Source organism: Gossypium arboreum, chromosome 2, assembly GCF_025698485.1.
Source record: "Gossypium arboreum isolate Shixiya-1 chromosome 2, ASM2569848v2, whole genome shotgun sequence".
Taxonomy (NCBI): Eukaryota; Viridiplantae; Streptophyta; class Magnoliopsida; order Malvales; family Malvaceae; genus Gossypium; species Gossypium arboreum.
In genome coordinates this window covers 65,459,207-65,467,128 of record NC_069071.1, presented here as the reverse complement: position 1 = coordinate 65,467,128, position 7,922 = coordinate 65,459,207, and the positions used below count along the sequence as shown (strand labels likewise).

At 26.9% G+C, this 7,922-nt stretch overlaps 1 long non-coding RNA gene across 3 annotated transcripts; it reads right to left on the bottom strand.

Moving 5' to 3' along the window:
* Positions 1-201: 201 nt before the first annotated feature.
* On the bottom strand, positions 202-3,425 carry LOC128288414 (uncharacterized). Of its 3 annotated transcripts, none has more exons than XR_008278752.1 (5): positions 3,200-3,425; positions 2,595-2,748; positions 1,624-2,416; positions 1,425-1,530; positions 202-521 (listed from the first exon to the last, which is right to left on the bottom strand). It is a non-coding gene; the product is annotated as an uncharacterized LOC128288414 (long non-coding RNA). The 3 variants fall into 3 exon arrangements; XR_008278749.1 differs by lacking the exon at positions 202-521 and having other exon boundaries at positions 1,171-1,530; positions 1,624-1,878; positions 2,117-2,377; XR_008278745.1 differs by lacking the exon at positions 202-521 and having other exon boundaries at positions 1,171-1,530.
* Between the last annotated feature and the right edge of the window lie 4,497 nt (positions 3,426-7,922).

Sequence of the window (7,922 nt, the reverse complement as noted above, 5' to 3'; positions counted from 1 at the left end):
AATAATATATAATTTAATAACATTCTTAATATAATTATTAATATATGTATGAAAAATCATAATAGATAATACTATAAAATAATATATAATCTAATTTATTATTTTTAAACTGCAATACATATTTAATGTGCTAAAATATCATTATTGAAACAAATAATTTAATTATAAACAAAATATTAGAAGTAATAAATAACTTGAGAATTATATTTCACATCTAAACATAATATTCATATATTAACAAAAAGTTACATGATTTCATTAGTTTATATGTCATAATTCATATGATATAAAATTTTACAACATCAAAAGTTACAACATTGTAATCACATTCTATCATGTCATTATACCATAAAAAAAAGCTACATAAGTATGCATATTGTGTTATTATTCAGAAAAGCAGTGTTAATTCCTTGAGAGCGACCACCTCTTGGTCAACTTCTTGAGGTTCTAATCTGCTACACTAAAACCGTACGTTGATTGATTTGATTTTCTATGTTATGAAAGTGGTTCTCCATGTTTGCCTGCAAACGTTGAGCTGTATTAGAGAAAGGCTCAACTAAATCTTCAAGAGATTTACCTGGCTTAGAAGAAGATGGTTGTGAGAAAGCATGCAAGCTCAGTTCATAGCCAATATTAGGAAAATTCAATAAATTGAACCTCAACATTTACACAAATGTTACAGGATAAATTTATTAAATTTGGACCCAATTGATAGAATGTATAAACAATGAGGGTTGAATTTATTATTATACCAATCAAAATGGCTAAATTTATTATTATACTAATTAAAATCACGTATAATCCATGAAAATATTAACTCTATGATTAATTGTTCTTAATTTCTAACCTTTGAAATTGATAGGAAATAAATTGCTTTGATTTTCTTAGAAGGACCAATTTACTCAATTTGAAATTGAGAGGAATTGAAGAGTTCTTTTTACTATTTTTTTTATGTCTATCCAGTTATAATAGTTATCAGGTAAAGGTAGCTCAAATAGATTTAAGCCTATATTTGACCCTATAATCTCTTGAAGCAATTAACAGACAGATAAATGCAGAGTAGATTTAGACATAAAACAATTTAAAAGCATAACAGCCTAGAGATAAACAATCTTTTAGGGGCAAAATCTGTTATAAACAATCTTTTAGGGGCAAAATCTGTTTCAGAAATTATAAAAACTCATCAATCCAGAACATGTGGATCATCTAACCACTTTCATTACTGGACCTTATTGTTGTTAAACCACTTGTAAGTTACATAAAGATGTATATATGAACTTCTATATATGATCAACTTTGCTGGGGGTTAATCATCCAATAAAAGCAAACATGGTCACCTTGCAGACTACACATATCTACCTACCACGTCTTTGTTTCCAATGAATACCGGCATTGTACTATTCATTAAAGGGACTGTTTCTCACCTTCTAGTTATATATTCATCAAATTTCCATTGCTTTATATCCAGAAGAGTTTCAAGCCTAAATCATCCCTCTTTTTCCTTTCATCTCGGAGTTCTTTCCTATTAACCTTAGAGCAAAGCAAGATGGTCAATGCTAAGAAGCTTATCAAGTTAGCAAGAAAATGGCAAAAAATGGCTGTAATCAGGAGAAAGAGGATCACATCATCAAGTGCCACCTCAGATACTGACGCAAACAGTTGTAGCATGTCGACAGCAGTTGAGCAGGGCGATTTTGTTGTATACAATGTGGATCAGAAACGCTTTGTGCTTCTATTGGAATATCTCAAGAATGAAATAGTGATGGAACTATTTAACTTGGCTGAAGAAGAGCCTGGTCTATCAGGCAATAAAGCTCTCATCTGCATGTATTTATAAGAAACTCGATGCCTTTAAAAGGATTCCTGTTAAATAATGAGCTACCATTTTGCATGTAACCCAGTAAAGTTGGTCAGTAAAATTAAGCTTGTAAAAGAAAAGGAGAGCTACACATAAAATTACGCTACATAAAAATACATGACTGAAGAGAAGTCAATAGTAATATGGCAAATTATAATGATATATTTAGGCAACCCTCTGTGACAGTTTCAGTACTAGATAAGTAACTGCTACTTGAAGAACCACTCATACTTATCCCAATATAAAAAAATTACTGACTTGGAGTTCAATCTTGTAAGCCCGATGTTGCTCAAGCGTAGCAGTATCTGACAATTCAAAATTCATTTTTGGATGCAACTCACAATCAGGGACAACTCTATCTTCTGCAATCGAGGTTGAAGGTCTCTCTGATGAAGTGTCACTCTCGGAGCTCCTAGACAAGTCAGAATCACCTATCTTCAGCTCTTGATCCATCCAAGCTCCCATTGACTTAATGATGCTAACTAAGCACTGCACTGATTCATGCCAGAGAAAAATATCCTAGGAAAGAGTATTCCAATTTCAGCTTTCAACCCTGACCTAAATTTTGTTAACAAGCTCATAAAAACAGAACACCGAAGCTGGAAAACTGACATTACTGACTTGTAGATCCAACTAAAGTACTAGAATTTATAGTACAATAATAGAAAATCGAAGGCATCTTGTACTTGGAAGAGGATACAGATACATCTATATCTATTTCCAACTCCATTTATACCTGAAAGAGCCATCTATACTGCCCGCTAGAAGAACTTCTGGTTTCGTTTGACCCTCTAGTGTCTGGACTTCAATTTGTGTCTGCTCCAAAGCACTATAATGTATATTTCTTAATAAATTTTCGTTTGTTGCACCATATCTCCAAATTTGAAATACTGTAAAATACAATAATGAAAACTAAGTTATTATCAGTAAGAAATTTGGGAATAAAACTCTGATTTAAAGAACGACAAATATTGCAAAAGGGATATGCGTGGGTATTACAGACAATATAAATTCATCAAAATTTGAGTTATCTCCTCCATTAATTAGTTTATTTTTGTCCTCTCCAGCAGCAAAATCGAAATAATAAAACAAGGATTAAGAAGAAGAGATCGATATGATGATTACGATTGACTCCTTGCAATTCAATTCTAGTCCATAGGTTTCCCATAAGAGAAAATGAAACATCATCTCCTCCAAAAGACAGAGATTTGGGAGTTGAGTTGTAGCTTATTTTTTTAGAAATTTTAAAGAAAACCCATCACCAAAACCCTTCTAAAACAAAATTTGATTATTGGAGAATAGAAACCAAACGAAATTAAACTTAAAGAAAAATCTGCTAACCTGAAATTGTATTGTTGTGATAAAAGAAGCAATTTTGAACGCATTTGCAGAGAAAGTATGAAGGAGATTTTGGGAAGAATTTTCTTCATTTCTATTCGGCGATAGTCGGAATGGCCATTCCAAGCTTTCAGCACTGAATCCATATTACGCGTTTGAGGGGATAGAAACGCTTTAAGTAATACGGCCGAATGAAGAGACGGTAAACCAAACAAAAGCATTAGTAGACATTAAAGAATAAGGAGGGAATGGAATAGCCATTCCCTCCAACCAAACATAGTGTTAAAGTTTAGAATATTTGTCAAATATTAACCAACTACAAATAGTTTTATATTATTTTTGAAAGTTTGTTATTTTTAAGGTTTATATATAAATATAAAGAGACAAGAATAATGTGTCATAATTTATAATATATATCATTTAAATTTTCTTAAATCATTGAATATGTTTGCAATTAATTTAACTTTAAGAATTGTTCAATTATTATTTTCCATTATTTTTAATATATAAAAATTAAAGAAATGATATTCAAATATTAGGGTTTTAAAAATAATTGTAATAAATATTTAAACATTTTGACACATGAAACTATGTATTGAGTTAATCTCTTAATATATATTCCAAAATATCCATGAAAAACAATTTTAGACAAATATATTTCTTTCTACAAATAAATTTCGTTACTACAATTGCTGTATGAATCGTTTTCAAGCAATTTAGTATTAATTAAAAAATTCATAAATTTTAATAGTTTTTTGTGTAAATAAATAATTAATGCACTAATTATGCGAATCGGTCTGTGTTATTTAAGGTTTTTTTTTTTAAATTTAAACCTTGATTAAATTGTCATTGATATCTAATATTCCATTTTTATACAAAATCTTGGTGAATTTATTTATTTTCATAAACATTGAATGTTTTATAAAAAATTTAGTTAAATCCTTGATTTAAAAAATATTAAAATTTTATTTATCTATAGAAATTAATAATTGCTACAATAAAGAGTTAAAATTATATATATTAAAGTTTTAATGTAATCAATGTTAGATATTTTATTTTCAATTTACTCCTTCATATAGATAAAAGAATATAGAGCATATTTAAAAACATAATCTTGATTAGAAATAAGATAATATTTCAAACAAAATTATTTTTGATATGATAGCTTAAAGATACATTAAAACATAATCATAGAAACTCCCTATGATGTTCATTTCTCCGCTAAATCTTACAACGCTCCAAATACATATTCTTGTAAAGGTAACTATAGCACTTGAATCTTCAATAATTTTAGATTGGGAATCAGTATCAATATTATAGATTTCTTTGTTAAGAACAAAAGATTAAAAATAATTCATTATAAATAAATTATGAACATTATGGAATTGCTTTTAAGTAAAAATCTGCAATAAAAATGAAAATAGCTTGAATCATGTGTTGAAATAATTTCAAAATGAGTCGATTTATAATATAAAAATTCTATAAAAAAATGTTCTTGCAATTAATGTTTTCCTTTTGTTTTTCCAACTTTTTAGGGATTTGATTTAAATTTTTTAAAAAGAAATCCTACGTCAAATCCATTTCCATGTCACCATAATTCCTTATAATTATTGGCATCTTACCATCTTTACAAAATTGCAACAATATATATTAAATCCATTTTACATTTTTGTTATCTCAATTAATCAATCCAGAATTGTCCAGAGGGGGTGAATTGATTTTTAAAAAATACGTGAAAGTTTGAAAGAAAAGAAAGAATAATTGAACACGATTTAGAGTGGTTCTACTCCAATTATTTACTCCACTACTAAGAATTTTTTCAAATTTACTACCGACACGTTTGGTTCACTAGAATTAAATAGGGATGTAAAGAAATAGAACTGTAGTAAAAAAGAGCTATAATGGAATAAATTTGTAATTAGTAATTCAATTGTTTGGTTGAATGGAATGGAATAGAACTGTAATAGTATTCTTGTATTCAGTTGAATGAAATAGATTTTGTAATAGCATAAGGAAAAAAACTAAAATGACCAGAGTATTCTTAACAGAATTTTTTTGGTAGATTATTGTTATTGTTATTAAATTTTAATATGATTATTATTAAATATAAAAAATAAAAATATAATTTAATAAAATTTTAATACAATTATTTTTATATTAAAATATATTATTTAAAATCATATTAAAATATTTTTTAGTTTTATATTAAATTATATTAAAATATTTCAAATATTTTTATAATTTAATAAAAATTAATATATTTATTTTTATATTAAGTATATTAAAATATTTTATTTTAAATTATGTTAAAATATTTTTTAGTTTTATATTAAATTATATTAAAATATTTCAAATATTTTTATAATTTAATAACATTTTAATATAATTATTCTTATATTAAATATATTAAAATATTTTATTTTAAATTATATTAAAATATTTTTAGTTTTATATTAAATTATATTAAAATATTTTAAATATTTTATTTTTATATTTTTGAGTCCAAGTTTTAAAGGACTAACTGAAATTAATTTTGTTTTGTTATTTAAGGTTGTATGGAATAACCATTCTTTGGTGATACCAAAGAATAACTATTAGGGGAAGACATGTAATAAGGAAGTAATGATAATTCCATTGAATGGGTATTACATTCAACCAAACAAAAGAATGGTTTACCATTCAATGAATAACATTCCCCTCAACCAAACATGGTGTCATTTGATTAACCTTTAAGGACAATGTTTAGCCTTACAACTACCTTAAGGTTTCTACCCAAACTTTAAGATATAACCCTCTCAAAAAGTGAAACAAATAAGAAAATTAAGAACTAATCCCTACAAGATTGAATTATTTGCCAATTGAGCATAAATGAAATAAGAAAACACTTGAGCTGAATGAATAACAATGAAAACTCACAAGGGTGTATAAGAAAAGTATGAAAATTTAAGCACAAAGGTTGTTTGATTGAAATTTGAGCTAGGCTAATCTCTCTTGTTGTTGTAGAGCCTTTAGAAACTTGTATTTATACTCCCAAATTGATTTCCAACCATTGTGTTGTTGGGGCATTAAATAGAGCCGTTGGGGATGAAAATACCAATGCATTTATGTCACTAGCAACAATAGATATCGATATTGTTTCTACAAGTATTGATACTATTAGCATCTAACCCCCAGTTTAGTGACTGTTAGAGCCATCAATATTGGTACCAAGAGAATTTTATCGATACCAAATAGAGGGTATCGGTACCATATCGATACTTGATCAATACTTTGAAAGTCAGAAGGCCAATTTCGTATCGATACAGGAAAATGTATTGATAAAAGTGTACCACTATCGATACTTGAAAAAAATTATCAATACCAAGAAAAAGATATCGATACTGTATTGATACTTGATAAATACTTTAAAAGACAAAATGACATTTTTGTATCGATACTGAAAAAGGTATCGATATCAAAAAAGGTATCGATAAAACTATGAATCTATCGATACTCAACTAAATTTATTGATACTTGACAAAAAGTATAGATCCAAATCGATGTTTTTTGCCCGGAGCATTTTTAACTATTTGAAAAATATTTAAAAGTTTGTTTAACTAATTTGACCTTAAAAGATTTTTTAAGTATAAGTTAAACAATTTTTCTTTCAAGATATCGTTTGAAATAATTTTTTTGTCAAATGTTGTTTTAAATGATTTTATTAAAAACATCATATTTTTTATATCAAAATAATTTGTCAATTAAAGTTTGGTTTAATAAATTTTTAGTGTGAAAAGTCAATTTTTTTTTGTTATTAATCCATTTAAATAATTTTATAGGTGTTGACATTTTAACAAAGTCAATGATTGAACTCTTGCAAAACTCATATTAAAAATAATATTTTAGATCTATAAAAATTTCTTTATATTAATTAAAATAGATGGTAAAAAATATGTATCTTTCATTTTTAACATTAATTCAGCTAATTAGTTGAGATTTAAATTTAAAATTAATTAAAAATATATTTTACCTCAATGTTTTACTAAGATTCAACAGCATAACGGTAATTGAATAAATATTTTTAGAACTTAATAATATTCTTTTACCTAATGTATTCATAATTATTACCAAAATTAATGTTACAATAAAACTAAAAATATTTTAAAACTTTTAATGCATTCTTTTCTTAATTTTTGGAACTTGTTAATATTACCATATACTTTACCATATGTTATATATATATATATATATATATATATTACATTTCATTAAAATAATTTTGCTTTATCGAGAATGTTTTTTCCGTTAAAGGTTGGCTGGTTAACATTGAAAAGAAATGGAGACGCAAAATTCCTGCAACGATACTGATAGAGATCCTCGCGCTGATGGTGATTGGAATAAAAAAAAAAGTAAGATTCAAGGAAGCTGTTGATGGGGAAGCAACTAATATAGTTGTTGATTTTGATCAAGAGCCGATTATGTCTTTTAAAGACAAGCTTTTAGGGAGAGGTGTTGCCTCTTCTGATAGGGATCTTGAAGGGATTTTTTGAAAAAAATGAGAGTGATTTTGAATTACTGGAAGAGGATGTAACAGCTCGATTTTGGGTCTAATCGGAATAGTGGTTTTGGAACCACTATTCCCGGGCTGGAGAAATTATTTTTAATGATATTTTAAGTGTTATAGCATGATCATATGAGTGCATGAAAATTTTGGTGAAATAATTTTAGCGATTTCATGCTTAATTGC